Below are 19889 nucleotides of genomic sequence, written 5' to 3'. Positions count from 1 at the left end.
GTAGGCAAAAAAAGGTCAAAGACGAAAAAAATTTTCGGCCGTCTATCTTAGATACCAAAATCGTACTTAACCCTAATAATTACCTTCTTTAATTTATTGGGCATCATATATTTCTTTTTCAAACTCCTTAACATAGCCTTCAAACACCAAATTTTTTGCCTTCATTGTAATTGTAATCTATATATTTCTTACACTAGACATCATCCAGTAGCATGACCATATTTTTTAAATTCTCCCAATTTTATAGAATGCATTCTGAGACCATAGGTGTATCGGTAGTACCATCACCTCCACATACCCGTGCCCTAATGTCGTTTCAAATCGTCAAACATTGAATTCAAAATAGGGCACTCCATTCCCTATCTCTAAATTCCTCATAATCAAAAGTAAGCAAACATTTATATAGTCCAACATCTCTACATTCGATTCTCTTGGGACCATCCCACTTCTCCATCTTTGCATCATCACAATGAATTTGATTGGCTGAATATTAATTCTTAATGAATTTGGATCCTCTAAATTTTAAATCTGTATTTTAGAGGGTAAAGTGTGATCTTCTACCCTTGAATGGTTTCTCTCTCATATTTATTCTTAGTCCCACCTATGAAAATGAGAGATCACAATTTAGGGTCTAAAGTGAAATTCAAATTTTAGAGCATCCAAATCCATTCTTAATATACTCATCATCAACTTGTGTCGTTGATGAACACAACTAGAAAATGGATTAATACAGACAGGTTTACAGACAGATTTAGTCTTTATTACAGACAAATTTTTGGTTATCGACAAAATTATCGACGGATTTTGTCTCTCTGTAAAAGCTTCATCGAAACTTATTTATCGACAGATTTTGTTCCATCGGAAAATTACTGACGAATTTTTACCAGTTACCGACGGATTTTCCCTCTGTAAATTCTCCATCCATTTTCCGAAGGCGTCGAAATTTCCGACGGATTTTTCGTTTGTAATTACAGATTGATTTTTCGACAAATTTGCTGGGAATGCTTTTTCGGTTTCATCGACCTTGATAATCCTCTTGACCCGCTTTGTTGATGGCTTGACTGATGTTGAGGGTGGTCCCTCTGCCGGTGCTCTTTTTGTTCCTCTCCTCGCCGGTGGTTTGGTAGTGGCTTTCTCTTTACCCTTTTTGGTGGCCATCCTGAAAGGGAAAAAGAAAGGTACATGTAAGTTCAAGGGTTGGAGCAAGGAAGAGGACAGTACAAGTGATAATCCTGCCAAGGTAAAGAAGGATGTCATTAACACATGGTCGCGACTTCATGTAATTAGGACATCAATGGAAAAAGTAGCAAGAAAGATGAAGGCAATTAAATGCAAGATGTTTATTAGCATGCCGGCAGAGGCATGAGTAACATAGATCAAGCATTAATTGTGAAAAATGTATTATCACTCGTAACAAACTAACAATCACGTTTGTATTGACAATTATATTTAATTAATAAAATAATATAAGTGTTTTGTGAAAAATAGGCATTAGAGTAGAAGAATAGAATATTTAAGATTTCACAATGCCATATGGGTTTTTTCATAAACATTTGGTATGCATGTTTAATATGATAGGGAAAGAATTAAATCTGAACATGCAAGCAACCCAAAATTAATTAATATTAATTGTCAAATAACTTCTAAATAATCCACAAGCAATTATAGAAGAGAATAGTTACCCAATTAGATTTCTAACACCAAGTAAAATAATGTAAAAATAAATAATTAAGAAGAAGAAGAGAGGGGAAATAGAAAGAAAGAACCTTGAGAATTAGATGGTGATAAAGAGAGAGATGATAGAGAATGTGAGATTTGAGAAAATATGAGGGAAGAGAAAAGAAGAAGAAAAGAGTAAAGAAAGAAAGAAGAAGAAAAAGAGTGGAGAATAAAGAAGAAGGAAAAAGAAAGAAATTAGGATTAGAAAAGAAAAGATATGAAAAGTGGCGGCGCAGGGATCAGGTTGTGCTACGCTAACAACGCGCACACGCGTACTGTGGGTTGCGTGAAGGGGAAGGCGACGCATACGCGTCTAGCGCGCGTACGCGTGATGATGATTGTGCTGCTAGCACAATTCCATCCCCAAGCCAGCACAACTCTCTGTTCATTCTGCGTTGTGAGCCAAAATTGCATACGACGCGTGCACGTCAAGCAAGCGTACGCGTGGAAGTGCAGATTTTGAAAACGACGCGCACGCGTCAGGGACACATACACGTGATACATTTTGTGCCTCGGGCACAGTGCCAGCACCATGCCAGCATAACTTTCGGCCAATACACATTTTACGTCGATTTTGCTGGGTCACGCATGCGCGTCATTGACGCATACGCGTGACATGCCAAAATCTCGAGAGACGCGTACGCGTGGGGTACGCGTACGCGTGGGGTACGCGTACGCGTGATGATGCTTGTGCGATTGGCACACTTTCTACACTGCTCCCATGCAACTTTCTGCCACACATTTTTTTTTATGCAGACTGCTGATGATAATGCAGAATGCGGATGTATGCAGTGAAGATGAAAAGAGTCCCTAAAAATAAAAACTAAGAAGAGAGGAATGATCATACCATGGTGGGTTATCTCCCACTCAGCACTTTGCTTTAACATCCTTAAGTTGGACGGTCTACAGGCTTAGTCGTTGGTGGACGAAATTGTGATTCATACTCTTTGTACTTGTATGAAATTTAATTCAAGATAATAGCTCTTTCTTTCCCTGGTAATGGCGCCAAAAATATGATGCCAATACCATGGTTCACAACTATGTGTGGACACAACTCCGTTCAACTAACCAGCAAGTGCACTGGGTCATCCAAGTAATACCTTACGTGAGTAAGGGTCGATCCCACGGAGATTGTTGGTATGAAGCAAGCTATGGTCATCTTGTAAATCCCAGTCAGGTTGAATAACTAATTTAAGAGATTATTGGATTAAATTTGATTAATAAAAATAAACAGAAAGTAAAGATAGAGTTACTCATGTAATTCTATGGTGGGAATTTCAGATAGGTGTATGGAGATGCTGTGTTCCTTTTGAATCTCTGCTTTCCTGCTGCTTTCATTACAGTTTCCTTACATCATTCCTTTCTATGGCAAGCTGTATGTAGGGCATCACCGTTGTTAATGGCTACATCCCATCCTCTCAGTGAAAATGGTCCAAATGCTCTGTCACAGCACGGCTAATCATCTGTCGGTTCTCAATCAGGTTGGAGTAGAATCCCTTGATTCTTTTGCGTCTGTCACTAACGCCCAGCCTTCAGGAGTTTGAAGCTTGTCACAGTCATTCAATCCCGGAATCCTACTCGGAATACCACAGACAAGGTTAGACTTTCCGGATTCCCATGAATGCCGCCATCAATTCTAGCTTATACCACGAAGATTCTGATTAAGGAATCCAAGAGATATGCGCCCGGTCTAAGGTAGAACGGAAGTGGTTGTCAGTCACGCGCATTCGTAGGTGAGAATGATGATGAGTGTCATGGATCATCACATTCATCAAGTTGAAGTGCAACAAATATCTTAGAATAGGAATAAAGAGAATTGAATAGAAAATAGTAGTAATTGCATTGAAACTCGAGGTACAGCAGAGCTCCACACCCTTAATCTATGGTGTGTAGAAACTCCACCGTTAAAAATACATAAGTGAAAGGTCCAGGCATGGCCGAATGGCCAGCCCCCAAAACGTGGTCACAGGATGCAAAATACCATCCAGGATAAAAGATCTCTAGTACAATAGTAAAAGGTCCTATATATACTAGACTAGCTACTAGGGTTTATAGAAGTAAGTAATTGATGCATAAATCCACTTCCGGGGCCCACTTGGTGTATGTTTGGGCTGAGCTTGATTTATCCACGAGCTGAGGCTTTCATTGGAGTTGAACGCTGGTGCACGAAATTGTGATCAATACTTTTCACAACTCAAATAATCCCCGGTAATGAAACCAAAAACTTGGTATTCAATACCATGGCATAAACACAACTTCGCACAACTAACCAGCAAGTGTACTGGGTCGTCAAAGTAATAAACCTTACGCGAGTAAGGGTCGATCCCACAGAGATTGTTGGTATGAAGCAAGCTATGGTCACCTTGTAAGTCTCAGTCAGGCAAACTCAAATGGGTATGGTGATAAACGCATAAAACATAAAGGTAAAGATAGAGATACTTATGTAATTCATTGGTAGGAACTTCAGATAAGCGTATGAAGATGCCTTCCCTTCCGTCTCTCTGCTTTCCTACTGTCTTCATCCAATCCTTCTTCCTCCTTTCCATGGCAAGCTTAAGCAAGGGTTTCACCGTTGTCAGTGGCTACCTCCCATCCTCTCAGTGGAAATGTTCAACGCACCCTGTCACGGCACGGCTATCCATCTGTCGGTTCTCGATCAGGCCGGAATAGAATCCGGTGATTCTTTTGCGTCTGTCACTAACGCCCCGCCCTCAGGAGTTTGAAGCACGTCACAGTCATTCAATCATTGAATCCTACTCAGAATACCACAAACAAGGTTAGACCTTCCGGATTCTCTTGAATGCCGCCATCAGTTCTAGCCTATACCACGAAGACTCTGATCTCACGGAATGGCTGGCTCGTTTGTCAGGCGAGCACTCGGTTGTCAGGCGATCAACCATGCATCGTGTATCAGGAATCCAAGAGATATTCACCCAATCGAAGGTAGAACGGAGGTGGTTGTCAGTCACACGTTCATAGGTGAGAATGATGATGAGTGTCACGGATCATCACATTCATCAAGTTGAAGAACAAGTGATATCTTAGAACAAGAACAAGCGGAATTGAATAGAAGAACAATAGTAATTGCATTAATACTCGAGGTACAGCAGAGCTCCACACCTTAATCTATGGTGTGTAGAAACTCCACCGTTGAAAATACATAAGAACAAGGTCTAGGCATGGCCAAATGGCCAGCCTCCCAATGATCTAAGATAGCATCAAAACAAGGATAGCTACCCAGATATCTCAATACAATAGTAAAAGGTCCTACTTATAGAGAACTAGTAGCCTAGGGTGTACAGAGATGAGTAAATGACATAAAAATCCACTTCTGGGCCCACTTGGTGTGTGCTTGGGCTGAGCATTGAAGCATTTTCGTGTAGAGACTCCTCTTGGAGTTAAACGCCAGCTTTAGTGCCAGTTTGGGCGTTTAACTCCCATTTTGGTGCCAGTTCCGGCGTTTAACGCTGGAATTCCTGAGGGTGACTTTAAACGCCGGTTTGGGCCATCAAATCTTGGGCAAAGTATGGACTATCATATATTGCTGGAAAGCCCAGGATGTCTACTTTCCAACGCCGTTGAGAGCGCGCCAATTGGGCTTCTGTAGCTCCAGAAAATCCACTTCGAGTGCAGGGAGGTCAGAATCCAACAGCATCTGCAGTCCTTTTCAGTCTCTGAATCAGATTTTTGCTCAGGTCCCTCAATTTCAGCCAGAAAATATCTGAAATCACAGAAAAACACACAAACTCATAGTAAAGTCCAGAAAAGTGAATTTTAACTAAAAACTAATAAAAATATACTAAAAACTAACTAGATCATACTAAAAACATACTAAAAACAATGCCAAAAAGCGTACAAATTATCCGCTCATCACAACACCAAACTTAAATTGTTGCTTGTCCTCAATCAACTGAAAATCAATTAAGATAAAAAGAAGAGAATACGCAATGAATTCCAAAAACATCTATGAAGATCAGTATTAATTAGATGAGCGGGGCTTTTAGCTTTTTGCCTCTGAATAGTTTTGGCATCTCACTCTATCCTTTGAAATTCAGAATGATTGGCTTCTTTAGGAACTCAGAATCCAGATAGTGTCATTGATTCTCCTAGTTAAGTATGATGATTCTTGAACACAGCTACTTATTGAGTCTTGGCCGTGGCCCAAAGCACTCTGTCTTCCAGTATTACCACCGGATACATACATGCCACAGACACATAATTGGGTGAACCTTTTTCAGATTGTGACTCAGCTTTGCTAGAGTCCCCAATTAGAGGTGTCCAGGGTTCTTAAGCACACTCTTTTTGCCTTGGATCACAACTTTATTTCTTTCTTTTTCTTTCTCTTTTTCTTTTCTTTTCTCTTTTTTTTTCGGATTTTTTTTTGTATTCACTGCTTTTTCTTGCTTCAAGAATCATTTTTATGATTTTTCAGATCCTCAGTAACATGTCTCCTTTTTCATCATTCTTTTAAGAGCCAACATTCATGAACCACAAATTCAAAAGACATATGCACTGTTTAAGCATACATTCAGAGAACAAAAGTATTGCCACCACATCAAAAGAATTAAACTGTTATAAAATTCAAAATTCATGCAATTCTTCTCTTTTTCAATTAAGAACATATTTTATTTAAGAAAGGTGATGGATTCATAGGACATTCATAACTTTAAGGCATAGACACTAAGACACTAATGATCACAAGACACAAACATGGACAAACATAAGCATTAAAATTCGAAAAACAGGAAAATAAAGAACAAGGAAATTAAGGAACGGGTCCACCTTAGTGATGGCGGCTCTTTCTTCCTCTTGAAGATCCTATGGAGTGCTTGAGCTCCTCAATGTCTCTTCCTTGTCTTTGTTGCTCCTCTCTCATGATTCTTTGATCTTCTCTAATTTCATGGAGGATGATGGAGTGTTCTTGATGCTCCACCCTTAGTTGTCCCATGTTGGAACTCAATTCTCCTAGGGAGGTGTTTAGTTGCTCCCAATAGTTTTGTGGAGGAAAGTGCATTCCTTGAGGTATCTCAGGGATCTCATGATGAGTGGGGTCTCTTGTGTGCTCCATCCTCTTCTTAGTGATGGGCTTGTCCTCATCAATAGGGGTGTCTCCCTCTATGTCAACTCCAACTGAATAACAGAGGTGACAAATGAGATGAGGGAAGGCTAACCTTGCCAAGGTAGAGGGCTTGTCCGCCACCTTATAAAGCTCTTGAGCTATAACCTCATGAACTTCTATTCCTTCTCCAATCATGATGCTATGAATCATGATAGCCCGGTCTATGGTAACTTCGGACCGGTTGCTAGTGGGAATGATTGAGCGTTGGATAAACTCCAACCATCCTCTAGCCACGGGTTTGAGGTCATGCCTTCTCAATTGAACCGGCTTCCCTCTTGAATCTCTCTTCCATTGGGCGCCCTCTTCACATATGACTGTGAGGACTTGGTCCAACCTTTGATCAAAGTTGACCCTTCTAGTGTAAGGATGTTCATCTCCTTGCATCATGGGCAAATTGAATGCCACCCTTACACTTTCCGGACTAAAATCCAAGTATTTCTCCCGAACCATAGTAAGATAATTCTTTGGATCCGGGTTCATACTTGGGTCATGGTTCTTGGTGATCCATGCATTGGCATAGAACTCTTGAACCATTAAGATTCCGACTTGTTGAATGGGGTTGGTAAGAGCTTCCCAACATCTTCTTCGGATCTCATGTCGGATCTCCGGATATTCACTCTTTTTGAGTGAAAAAGGGACCTTGGTGCACGAAATTGCAATCACACTTTTGCAACTCCGCACAACTAACCTGCAAGTGCACTGGGTCGTCCAAGTAATACCTTGCGTGAGCAAGGGTCGATCCCACGGAGATTGTCGGCTTGAAGCAAGCTATGGTTATCTTGTAAATCTTAGTCAGGATATCAGAAATTATCAGGATTGATTGTGAAAAAGAACAAAAGAACATGAAATGATTACTTGTTTTGCAGTAATGGAGAATAGGTTGAGGTTTTGGAGATGCTCCATCTTCTGAATCTCTGCTTTCCTACTGTCTTCTTCTTCAAACACGCAAGGCTCCTTCCATGGCAAGCTGTATGTAGGGTTTCACCATTGTCAATGGCTACCTCCCATCCTCTCAGTGAAAATGTTCCTATTCTCTGTCACAGCATGGCTAATCATCTGTCGGTTCTCGGTCAGGCCGGAATAGAATCCAGTGATTCTTTTGCGTCTGTCACTAACGCCCCGCCTGCTAGGAGTTTGAAGCACGTCACAGTCATCCAATCATTGAATCCTACTCAGAATACCACAGACAAGGTTTAGACCTTCCGGATTCTCTTGAATGCCGCCATCAGTTCTAGCTTATACCACGAAGATTCCGGTTAAAGAATCCAAGAGATAACTACTTAATCTAAGGTAGAACGGAGGTGGTTGTCAGGCACACGTTCATAGTTGAGAATGATGATGATTGTCACGGATCATCACATTCATCCGGGTTAAGAACAAGTATTATCTTAGAATGGAAGCAAGCATGATTGAATAAGAAACAGTAGTAATTGCATTAATCCATCAAGACACAGCAGAGCTCCTCACCCCCAACCATGGGGTTTAGAGACTCATGCCGTGGAAAGTACACAAAGAAAACATGTAAAGTGTCATGAGGTACAGATACAATGTCAAATGATTCTATTAATAGTAAACTAGTAGCCTAGGGTGTACAGAGATGAGTAAATGACTTAAAAATCCACTTCCGGACCCACTTGGTGTGTGCTTGGGTTGAGCAATGAAGCATTTTCGTGTAGAGACCTTTTCTGGAGTTAAACGCCAGCTTTTATGCCAGTTTGGGCGTTTAACTCCAAGTTTTATGCCAGTTCCGGCGTTAAACGCTGGAATTTCTGAGGCTGTTTTGCCACGCCGGTTTGAGCCATCAAATCTCGGGCAAAGTATGGACTATCATATATTGCTGGAAAGCCCAGGATGTCTACTTTCCAACGCCGTTGAGAACGCGCCAATTGGGCTTCTGTAGCTCCAGAAAATCCACTTCGAGTGCAGGGAGGTCAGAATCCAACAGCATCTGCAGCCCTTTTCAGTCTCTGAATCAGATTTTTGCTCAGGACCCTCAATTTCAGCCAGAAAATACCTGAAATCACAGAAAAACACAAAAACTCATAGTAAAGTCCAGAAAAGTGAATTTTAACTAAAAACTAATAAAAATATACTAAAAACTAACTAAATCATACTAAAAACATACTAAAAACAATGCCAAAAAGCGTACAAATTATCCGCTCATCACAACACCAAACTTAAATTATTGCTTGTCCCCAAGCAACTGAAAATCAAAATAGGATAAAAAGAAGAGAATATACTATAGACTCCAAAATATCAAGGAAACATAGCTCCAATTAGATGAGCGGGACTAGTAGCTTTTTGCCTCCGAACAGTTTTGGCATCTCACTCTATCCCTTGAAGTTCAGAATGATTGGCATCTATAGGAACTCAGAACTCAGATAGTGTTATTGATTCTCCTAGTTAAGTATAATGATTCTTGAACATAGCTAGTGTATGAGTCTTGGCTGTGGCCCAAAGCACTCTGTCTTCCAGTATTACCACCGGATACATACATGCCACAGACACATAATTGGGTGAACCTTTTCAGATTGTGACTCAGCTTTGCTAGAGTCCCCAATTAGAGGTGTCCAGGGTTCTTAAGCACACTCTTTCTGCCTTGGATCACAACTTTATTTCTTTCTCCCTTTTTTTTGAATCACTGCTTTTTCTTGCTTCAAGAATCAATTTGATGATTTTTCAGATCCTCAATAACAGTTCTCTTTTTCCTCATTCTTTCAAGAGCCAACAATTTTAACATTCTCAAAACAACAAATTCAAAAGACATATGCACTATTCAAGCATTCATTCAGAAAACAAAAAGTATTGTCACCACATCAAGCTAATTCAACTAGTTTCAAGGATAAATTTCGAAATCCTGTACTTCTTGTTCTTTTGTGATTAAAGCATTTTTCATTTAAGAGAGGTGATGGATTCATAGGACATTCATAGCTTTAAGGCATAAAATTTCAATTTTATTAATTATGAATTAAGAACAAGACTCAAAGATAAATATAAGATGAGACAAAAAATAAAAAAAACAAAACAAAAGAAAAAAAACGCAAAAACATAGGCTCCTAATGATAGAGGTTTTCACAGAGTTAGGACTCAACAACCTTGATTTTGAGAAGTGGATGCTCCCTCAGCTTGAGAGGAGAGCTTTTGGCGTTTCAACTCTTGGAGTTCACGCCCCTGCTTCTCTTGTTCCTTCAGCAATTTGCAGAGCATGCAGTTCTGATTCTGCTGTTCTTCCTTCAGTTGCTCCATAGTCTCTTGCAACTTGGTGATAGATGCTTCTAGGCTGGTCCAGTAGTCAATTCTTGGGAATTCAGGGAGGAATTCCTGCACCCTCCTCTTGATAGAGTTGTCTTGCATTTGTCCTTCCATTGACTTCTTGGTGATTGGGTGTTCAATGGGTATGAACTCATCTACTCCCATCTTCACCCCAGCCTCTTTACAGAGCAAGGAGATCAAGCTTGGGTAAGCCAATTTGGCTTCAGTGGAATTTTTATTTGCAATTGTGTAGATCTCACAAGCAATCACATGATGAACCTCCACTTCTTTTCCAAGCATAATGCAATGAATCATCACTGCTCTCTTGATGGTGACCTCAGAACGGTTGCTAGTGGGCAATATGGAACGCCCAATAAAGTCTAGCCAACCTCTTGAATTGGTTTGAGGTCTCCCCTCTTGAGTTGGTTTGGGACACCCTTTGAATTGGTTATCCACTTAGTTCCAGGGAGGCATATGTCCTCTAGAACTTGATCCAACCCTTTATCTGCTCTCACCATCCTCCTATTGAAGGAATCAGGATCATCTTGCAGTTGAGGTAGTTTGAAGATTTCTCTTATTTTGTCCAGATGGAAGTACATAACTTTCCCTCTGACCATGGTTCTGTAGGTATGGTAAGCAGTTCCAGTCATTCTCTGCTTATCTGTTAGCCACAGATTTGAGTAGAATTTCTGAACCATGTTCCTTCCAACCTTTATTTCAGGATTGGTTAGAACTTCCCATCCTCTGTTTCGAATTTGCTCTTGGATCCCCGGATACTCATCTTCTTTCAGATCAAATTTTACTTCCGGGATCACTGACCTCAGACCCATTATTTTGTGATAATGGTCTTCATGTTCTTTGGTTAAGAACTTCTCTTGATTCCAAAGATTCTTTGGATTATTCTCTTTCTTTCCTCTTAAATTGGTTTGTTTTCCCTTGGGAGCCATGATCTTGATGAATCTTGGCTTAGTGATCACGGAAAAGCACACCAAACTTAGAGGTTTGCTTGTCCTCAAGCAAAAGAAAAGAAAGAAGAGGGAGAGAGGAAGAGGAAATTCGAATGGTGTGGTGGAAAGAGAGAGCCAAACGTGTATTTATAAGGTGGGGGGGGAAGTTTTTCGAAAACAAAGAGAAATTTGGAAGAAGATTTGAGAAGATGTGGAAAGAAATTGAGAAAAAGGTGAGTTTTTTGAACAAAATTTGGGAATGATTTGAAAGATTTGAAGAATGATTTTAAATATTTGAAAATTTGAAAGTGAATGATGAGAGATTGAAATGTATTTTTGTAGAAAAATATGGGTGAGAAAAGGAAAGTTTGAAAAAATCTGATTTGAAAACAAAATTGTGGTCCCCCCACCTTACTGGCGTTAAACGCCCAGAATGGCACCCATTCTGGCGTTTAACGCCCATTGGATTCCCCTTTTGGGCGTTTAACGCCCAGCCAGGTGCCCTGGCTGGCGTTAAACGCCAGAAATCCTTTATCACTGGGCGTTTTTCTGAACGCCCAGGATGCTGCACACCTGGCGTTAAACGCCCAGAATGGTGCCCATTCTGGCGTTTAACGCCCAAAATGGCACCATTCCTGGCGTTAAACGCCCAGAATGGTACCCATTCTGGCGTTTAACGCCCAAAATGCCCCTTACTGGCGTTTTTTCGCCAGTAAGCTCTTTTTCTCTGCTTTTTGAGCTGAATCCTTCTGTAACTCTGTGAATTCCTTCATTTTTGATACTTGCCTCTGTAAAAACAAATCATATAACCTCCTAATGACTGGGTTGCCTCCCAGCAAGCGCTTCTTTACTGTCTTTAGCTGGACTTTCACTGAGAATCACTCAAGTCTCAGTTTTGAGCATTCCTGCTCAAAATTCCCTTCAAGATAATGCTTGATTCTCTGTCCATTAACAATGAACTTTTTGTCAGAATCAGTATCCTGAAGCTCAACATATCCATATGGTGACACTCCTGTAATCACATACGGACCCCTCCACCGGGATTTGAGTTTTCCTGGGAACAGTCTGAGCCTAGAGTTGAAGAGCAGAACTTTTTGTCCTGGCTCAAAGACTCTGGTTGACAACTTCTTGTCATGCCATTTCTTTGCCTTTTCCTTATAAATTTTTGCATTTTCAAAGGCATTGAGTCTGAACTCCTCTAGCTCATTTAGCTGGAGCAATCTTTTTTCACCAGCTAACTGTGCATCCATGTTTTGGAATCTGGTTGCCCAGTAGGCTTTATGTTCCAGTTCCACGGGCAGGTGACAGGCCTTCCCATATACCAGTTGATATGGAGAGGTTCCTATAGGAGTCTTGAATGCTGTTCTGTATGCCCACAGAGCATCATCCAAGCTCTTTGCCCAATCCTTTCTTCGGGCTATCACAGTTCGTTCCAGGATTCTCTTTAGCTCTCTGTTAGAGACTTCAGCTTGCCCATTTGTCTGTGGATGATATGGAGTTGCCACTTTGTGGCTAATTCCATATCTAACCATAGCAGAGTATAGCTGTCTATTGCAGAAATGGGTGCCCCCGTCACTGATTAGTACTCTGGGAACACCAAACCTGCTGAAGATGTGTTTCTGGAGGAATTTTAGCACGGTCTTGGTATCATTAGTGGGTGTAGCAATTGCTTCTACCCACTTAGATACATAGTCCACTACCACCAGAATGTAAGTGTTTGAGTATGATGGTGGAAATGGACCCATGAAGTCAATTCCCCATACATCAAACAATTCTATCTCTAATATCCCTTGTTGAGGCATGGCATATCCGTGAGGCAAGTTACCAGCTCTTTGGCAACTGTCATAGTTACGCACAAACTCTCGGGAATCTTTATAGAGAGTAGGCCAGTAGAAGCCACATTGGAGGACTTTAGTGGCTGTTCGCTCACTTCCAAAATGTCCTCCATACTGTGATCCATGGCAATGCCATAGGATCCTTTGTGCTTCTTCTCTGGGTACACATCTGCGGATCATTCCGTCAGCACATCTCTTAAAGAGATATGGTTCATCCCAAAGGTAGTACTTGGCATCTGAAATTAATTTCTTTCTCTGCACGTAGCTGTACTCTTTGGGTATGAACCTCATAGCTTTATAATTTGCAATATCTGCAAACCATGGAGCTTTCTGAATGGCAAAGAGTTGCTCATCTGGGAAAGTCTCAGAGATCTCAGTAGAAGGGAGGGACGCCCCAGCTACTGGTTCTATTCGGGACAAATGATCAGCTACTTGGTTCTCTGTCCCTTTTCTGTCTCTTATTTCTATATCAAACTCTTGCAGAAGCAACACCCATCTTATAAGCCTAGGTTTTGAATCCTGCTTTGTGAGTAAGTATTTAAGAGCAGCATGGTCAGTGTACACAACCACTTTGGATCCCACTAGATAGGATCTAAACTTGTCAATGGCATAAACCACTGCAAGTAACTCTTTTTCTGTGGTTGTGTAGTTCTTCTGTGCGTCATTTAGAACACGGCTAGCATAATAAATGACGTGCAGAAGCTTGTTATGCCTCTGTCCCAACACTGCACCAATGGCATGGTCACTGGCATCACACATTAATTCAAATGGCAATGTCCAATCTGGTGCAGAGATGACTGGTGCTGTGACCAGCTTAGCTTTCAGGGTCTCAAATACCTGCAGACACTCTGTGTCAAACACAAATGGTGTGTTAGCAGCTAACAGGTTACTCAGAGGTTTTGCAATTTTCAAAAAATCCTTTATAAACCTTCTGTAGAATCCTGCATGCCCCAGAAAGCTTCTGATTGCCTTAACATTGGCAGGTGGTGTTAATTTTTCAATTACCTCTACCTTTGCCTTATCCACCTCTATTCCCTTGCTTGAAATTTTGTGCCCAAGGACAATTCCTTCAGTCACCATAAAGTGACATTTCTCCCAGTTTAAAACCAGGTTAGTCTCTTGGCATCTTTTCAGGACAAGTGCTAGGTGATTAAGACAGGAGCTAAATGAATCTCCATATACTGAAAAAGTCATCCATGAAGACTTCCAGAAATTTCTCTACCATATCTGAGAAGATAGAGAGCATGCACCTCTGAAAGGTTGCAGGTGCATTGCACAGACCAAAAGGCATCCTCCTGTAGGCAAACACGCCAGAAGGGCAAGTGAATGCTGTTTTCTCTTGGTCCTGAGGATCTACTGCAATTTGGTTGTAGCCTGAATAGCCATCCAAAAAGCAGTAATAGTCATGACCAGCCAGTCTTTCTAGCATTTGGTCTATGAATGGTAAAGGAAAATGATCCTTTCTGGTGACTGTATTGAGCCTTCTGTAGTCAATACACATACGCCACCCTGTGACTGTTCTTGTAGGAACCAGTTCATTTTTTTCATTATGAACCACTGTCATGCCTCCCTTTTTGGGGACAACTTGGACAGGGCTCACCCAGGGGCTATCAGAAATAGGATAAATAATCCCAGCCTCTAGTAGTTTAGTGACCTCTTTCTGCACCACCTCCTTCATGGCTGGATTTAGCCTTCTCTGTGGTTGAACCACTGGTTTGGCATTATCCTCCAACAGGATCTTGTGCATGCATCTAGCTGGGCTAATGCCCTTGAGATCACTTATGGACCACCCAAGAGCTGTCTTGTGTGTCCTTAGCACTTGAATCAGTGCTTCCTCTTCCTGTGGTTTTAAAGCAGAGCTTATAATCACTGGAAAAGTTTCATCTCCTCCCAGAAATGCATATTTCAGGGATGGTGGTAGTGGTTTGAGTTCAGGTTTGGGAGGCTTATCCTCCTCCTGAGGAATTTTCGAAAATTCCTTTGTTTCCACTGATTCTTCTTGTTCAGGTTGAGCATCCTTGAAGATGTCCTCAAGCTCTGATTCTAGGCTTTCAGTCATGTTGATCTCTTCTACCAGAGAGTCAATAATGTCAGCGCCCATGCAGTCATTTGGTGTGTCTGGATGCTGCATGGCTTTTACAGCATTTAACTTGAACTCATCCTCATTGACTCTCAAGGTTACTTCCCCTTTTTGTACATCAATGAGAGTTCGTCCAGTTGCTAGGAAAGGTCTTCCTAGAATGAGAGTTGCACTCTTGTGCTCCTCCATTTCCAGCACCACAAAGTCAGTTGGAAAGGCAAATGGCCCAACCTTGACAATCATGTCCTCAATTATGCCTGATGGGTGTTTAATGGAGCCATCAGCAAGTTGGAGGCATATCCGGGTTGGTTTGACTTCTCCAGTCAACCCAAGCTTTCTGATAGTGGATGCAGGTATTAGATTGATGCTTGCTCCAAGATCACATAGGGTTGTCTTGGTGCAAGCACCTTCTAATGTGCAAGGTATCATAAAGCTTCCTGGATCTTGAAGCTTTTCTGGTAAGCTCTTTAATATGACTGCACTGCATTCTTCAGTGAGAAACACTTTTTCAGTTTCTCTCCAATCCTTCTTATGACTTAAGATTTCTTTCATGAACTTAGCATAAGAAGGTATTTGCTCAAGTGCCTCTGCAAACGGAATCTTTATTTCAAGAGTCCTTAGATAGTCTGCAAAGCAGGCAAATTGCTTATCCTGTTCCGCTTGGCGGAGTTTTTGAGGATAAGGCATCTTGGCTTTATATTCTTCAACCTTAGATGCTGCAGGTTTATTCCTTACAGAAGTGGTTGAAGAAGCCTTGTTAGAGGGATTACTGTCAGCACTTTCAGGTGTCTGATCATCCCTTGGCGTATGAACGCCAGGATTGGGTGGAAAATGGGCGTTTAACGCCAACTTTTCCCCCTTTTCTGGCGTTTGAACGCCAGAACTGGGTAAGGAATGGGCGTTTAATGCCAGCTTTCCTTCCCTTTCTGGCGTTTGAACGCCAATAACATTCCTCTCTGGGCTCTTACTGTCCTCAGAGGGATTTTGCACAGTGGTTTGGTTGTCTTCTGTCAATTGTTCCTTGTTTGGCTTTTTGCTCTTCTGAGCAGTGTTATTCAGTGTCTTCCCACTCCTCAGTTGAACTGCTTGACATTCTTCTGTTATCTGTTTGGATATTTGCTGTTTTGCTTGCTTCAACTGCAGTTCTATGCTCTTGTTAGCAACTTTAGTTTCATGGAGCATTTCTTTAAAGTCTGCTAACTGTTCTGTCATCAGGAGCAATTGTTGATTAAGCTCAATTATCTGTTCTTGAGGATTAGGGTCAGTGACTACTGCCATGACTTCCTCTCTTGGAGGGAACTCATTGCTAGAGTACAAATATTGGTTTCTAGCAACAGTGTCTATAAGCTCTTGAGCTTCTTCAATTGTCTTCCTCATGTGTATAGATCCACCAGCTGAGTGGTCTAAAGACATCTGAGCTTTTTCTGTAAGCCCATAGTAGAAGATGTCTAACTGTACCCACTCTGAAAACATTTCAGAGGGGCATTTTCTTAGCATACCTCTATACCTCTCCTAGGCATTATAAAGGGATTCATTATCCTCTTGTTTAAAGCCTTGGATGTCCAGCCTTAGCTGTGTCATCCTCTTTGGAGGGTAAAAATGGTTCAGGAATTTGTCTGACAACTGTTTCCATGTTTTTATGCTTGCTGTAGGTTGGTTATTTAACCACCTTTTAGCTTGATCTTTTACAGCAAATGGAAACAGTAATAGTCTGTAGACATCCTGATCCACCTCTTTATCATGTACTGTGTCAGCAATTTGTAAAAACTGTGCCAGAAACTCAGTAGGTTCTTCCTGTGGAAGACCGGAATACTGGCAATTTTGCTGCACTATGATAATGAGTTGAGGGTTTAGCTCAAAGCTGCTTGCTTTGATGGGAGGTGTACATATGCTACTCCCATATGCAGCTGTAATGGGGTTAGCATATGACCCCAGAGTCCTTTTAGACTGATCAATCCCACTTAGATCCATAATGGATTGCAAATAAATATATTTTTTTTTTTTGAATTAAACGAAAAAATAAAATAAAATAAAAGAAAATTAAAGTGAAAATTCGAAAATAAAAAAGAAAATAAGATCAAAGCAAATTGAGAACTGAATCAATTAGTCAATGAAAAAGATTTTGAAAATAGCAATTAAAAAGATATGATTGAAAATTTTTATGAAAAAGATTTGATTTTTTTGAAAAGAGGAAAGAGAAAAACACAAAAAGACACCAAACTTAAAATTTTTAGAAAATCAAACACTAATTTTCGAAAATTTTTAAGGAAAAACACAAAGAAGACACCAAACTTAGAATTTTTATGAATCAAAAAGGGACTAAGAACATGCAAATTCGAAAATTAAAAGAAAAACAAAAGCATGCAATTGACACCAAACTTAAAATATGAACTAGACTCAACTAAAAGACTCTAAACCAACAAACAGTCCTAATCTAAGCAACAAGATAAGCCGTCAGTTGTCCAAACTCGAACAATCCCCGGCAACGGCGCCAAAAACTTGGTGCACGAAATTGCAATCACACTTTTGCAACTCCGCACAACTAACCAGCAAGTGCACTGGGTCGTCCAAGTAATACCTTGCGTGAGCAAGGGTCGATCCCACGGAGATTGTCGGCTTGAAGCAAGCTATGGTTATCTTGTAAATCTTAGTCAGGATATCAGAAATTATCAGGATTGATTGTGAAAAAGAACAAAAGAACATGAAATGATTACTTGTTTTGCAGTAATGGAGAATAGGTTGAGGTTTTGGAGATGCTCCATCTTCTGAATCTCTGCTTTCCTACTGTCTTCTTCTTCAAACACGCAAGGCTCCTTCCATGGCAAGCTGTATGTAGGGTTTCACCGTTGTCAATGGATACCTCCCATCCTCTCAGTGAAAATGTTCCTATGCTCTGTCACAGCATGGCTAATCATCTGTCGGTTCTCGGTCAGGCCGGAATAGAATCCAGTGATTCTTTTGCGTCTGTCACTAACACCCCGCCTGCTAGGAGTTTGAAGCACGTCATAGTCATCCAATCATTGAATCCTACTCAGAATACCACAGACAAGGTTTAGACCTTCCGGATTCTCTTGAATGCCGCCATCAGTTCTAGCTTATACCACGAAGATTCCGGTTAAAGAATCCAAGAGATAACTACTTAATCTAAGGTAGAACGGAGGTGGTTGTCAGGCACACGTTCATAGTTGAGAATGATGATGATTGTCACGGATCATCACATTCATCCGGGTTAAGAACAAGTATTATCTTAGAATGGAAGCAAGCATGATTGAATAAGAAACAGTAGTAATTGCATTAATCCATCAAGACACAGCAGAGCTCCTCACCCCCAACCATGGGGTTTAGAGACTCATGCCGTGGAAAGTACACAAAGAAAACGTGTAAAGTGTCATGAGGTACAGATACAATGTCAAATGATCCTATTAATAGTAAACTAGTAGCCTAGGGTATACAGAGATGAGTAAATGACTTAAAAATCCACTTCCGGGCCCACTTGGTGTGTGCTTGGGTTGAGCAATGAAGCATTTTCGTGTAGAGACCTTTTCTGGAGTTAAACGCCAGCTTTTATGCCATTTTGGGCGTTTAACTCCAAGTTTTATGCCAGTTCCGGCGTTAAACGCTGGAATTTCTGAGGCTGTTTTTCCACGCCGGTTTGGGCCATCAAATCTCGGGCAAAGTATGGACTATCATATATTGCTGGAAAGCCCAGGATGTCTACTTTCCAACGCCGTTGAGAGCGCGCTAATTGGGCTTCTGTAGCTCCAAAAAATCCACTTCGAGTGCAGGGAGGTCAGAATCCAACAGCATCTGCAGCCCTTTTCAGTCTCTGAATCAGATTTTTGCTCAGGACCCTCAATTTCAGCCAGAAAATACCTGAAATCACAGAAAAACACACAAACTCATAGTAAAGTCTAGAAAAGTGAATTTTAACTAAAAACTAATAAAAATATACTAAAAACTAACTAAATCATACTAAAAACATACTAAAAACAATGCCAAAAAGCGTACAAATTATCCGCTCATCAGACCTCGGGGATCACCTTCTTCAAGGCCACAACTTCATAGAAGTGGTCTTGATGCACCCTTGAGATGAATCTCTCCATCTCCCATGACTCGGAGGTGGAAGCTTTTGCCTTCCCTTTCCTCTTTCTAGAGGTTTCTCCGGCCTTGGATGCCATAAATGGTTATGGAAAAACAAAAAGCAATGCTTTTACCACACCAAACTTAAAATGTTTGCTCGTCCTCGAGCAAAAGAAGAAAGAAGAGAGTAGAAGAAGAAGAAATGAAGGAGATGGGAATGGCTTTTGTTTTCGGCCAAGAAGGGGAAGAAGTAGTGTTTAGGTTGTGTGAAAATGAAGGAGTGAAGGAGGGTTTATATAGGAGTGGGGGAAGGGTAGGGTTCGGTCAATTAAGGGTGGGTTTGGGTGGGAAAGTGGCTTGAATTTGAATGGTGAGGTAGGTGGGGTTTTATGAAGGATGGATGTGAGTGGTGAAGAGAAAGATGGGATTTGATAGGTGAAGGATTTTTGGGGAAGAGGTGTTGAGGTGATTGGTAAATGGGTGAAGAAGAGAGAGAGTGGTGGGGTAGGTAGGGATCCTGTGGGGTCCACAGATCCTGAGGTGTCAAGGAAAAGTCATCCCTGCACCAAATGGCAAGTAAAATCCCGTTTTGTGCCAATTCTGGCGTTAAACGCCGGGCTGGTGCCCATTTCTGGCGTTTAACGCCAGCTTCTTGCCCTTTTCTGGCGTTTAACGCCAGTCTGGTGCCCCTTTCTGGCGTTAAACGCCCAGAATGGTGCCAGACTAGGCGTTAAACGCCCAACAACTAACCTCACTGCCCTTTAAACGCCAGTAGGTGCGTCCTCCAGGGTGTGCTATTTTTCTTTCTGTTTTTCATTCTGTTTTTGCTTTTTTCATTGATTTTGTGACTTCTCATG

This window comes from Arachis hypogaea, chromosome 2 (genome assembly GCF_003086295.3).
Source record: "Arachis hypogaea cultivar Tifrunner chromosome 2, arahy.Tifrunner.gnm2.J5K5, whole genome shotgun sequence".
NCBI lineage: Eukaryota > Viridiplantae > Streptophyta > Magnoliopsida > Fabales > Fabaceae > Arachis > Arachis hypogaea.
This window is presented reverse-complemented; position numbering follows the sequence as displayed.